The sequence below is a fragment of the Trypanosoma cruzi genome (assembly GCF_000209065.1).
Source record: "Trypanosoma cruzi strain CL Brener chromosome Unknown tcruzi_1047053468223, whole genome shotgun sequence".
Lineage (NCBI taxonomy): Eukaryota > Euglenozoa > Kinetoplastea > Trypanosomatida > Trypanosomatidae > Trypanosoma > Trypanosoma cruzi.
The window spans coordinates 1-786 of NW_894040.1; the positions used below are offsets into that span (position 1 = coordinate 1).

General features: G+C 59.8%; 4 non-coding genes across 4 annotated transcripts, besides 1 other annotated feature; all 4 read left to right on the forward strand.

The window, feature by feature from the left end:
• The first annotated feature begins 73 nt into the window (after positions 1-73).
• On the forward strand, positions 74-163 carry Tc00.1047053468223.10. The gene has a single exon (XR_008254763.1). It is a non-coding gene; the product is annotated as a C/D small nucleolar RNA (snoRNA), TB11C4C3 (small nucleolar RNA).
• A 146-nt stretch (positions 164-309) lies between these two features.
• On the forward strand, positions 310-381 carry Tc00.1047053468223.20. Its single transcript, XR_008254764.1, has one exon. It is a non-coding gene; the product is annotated as an H/ACA snoRNA, TC11C4H3 (small nucleolar RNA).
• Positions 382-487: 106 nt separating this feature from the next.
• Positions 488-584, forward strand: Tc00.1047053468223.30. The gene has a single exon (XR_008254765.1). It is a non-coding gene; the product is annotated as a C/D small nucleolar RNA (snoRNA), TB11C4C1 (small nucleolar RNA).
• A 7-nt stretch (positions 585-591) lies between these two features.
• Positions 592-640: a microsatellite.
• Positions 641-707: 67 nt separating this feature from the next.
• Positions 708-786, forward strand: Tc00.1047053468223.40. The gene has a single exon (XR_008254766.1). It is a non-coding gene; the product is annotated as a C/D small nucleolar RNA (snoRNA), TB11C4C2, 3' partial (small nucleolar RNA).

The window sequence follows — 786 nt, forward strand, 5'->3', positions numbered from 1 at the left end:
AGCGCAAGAGAGAGAAAGAGAAAGAGAGGGCCGAATTGCCCGGAGGTGGGTTGTGGTGGGCGCACGCCGCTGCTGATGGAAGCAACCAACTCTTGTGCGCGAGGGCGCGTGGCCCCGTGAACGCGCTTGCGTGATGGCCAAAAACAAACTCAACAGGTCTGACAGCCGCCCCGCCCGCCGCAACCTCGCCGGCTGGCCCCCGCGCCTCCCCTCGCATGGCCAGGAAAGGCGCGTCTTGAGACCCACCGCTCCGTGACGCTGGGCGCTTGGGTGCATCGGCGCCCCGAGAAAGAGACACGCCGGTCGTGAAGCGCAGCGACCCTTGGGCCGGTGGCGCGCTGTCGGTGCCGCGCGTGGCGCCACTGCCCGGTTGCGCGAGAGTTTGCGGTGACGGTGCGCGCGTCGAGGCTCCCTCCCCAGTTCGGGAAACGATGGGAAAAAACAAAACCAAAGAGGACGCGCACGGGTGAGAGATGCGGCTGCGACGCGTGATGAAATTCCACAGTTTCCTGTCAGTCTGACGACGAAAACGCGTGAGGACGCAATTCCCGACTCAGCTCACACTGAAGTGCTTTACTTTACACCCCCATCTTTCTTTTTTTTTCTTTTTCTTTTTTTCTTTTTCTTTTTTTCTTTCTTTGTCCCTCTGCTCTCGCTGCGCGGTTTTGCGGCCCAGCGACGCGCACGCCCGCACACACACACACGCGCTACGATGGAGACATGTTGTTCGAGGTCCAAACAGTTTGAGCGACGCATTGAGAACGGAACAATAAAATCACCTTTCGG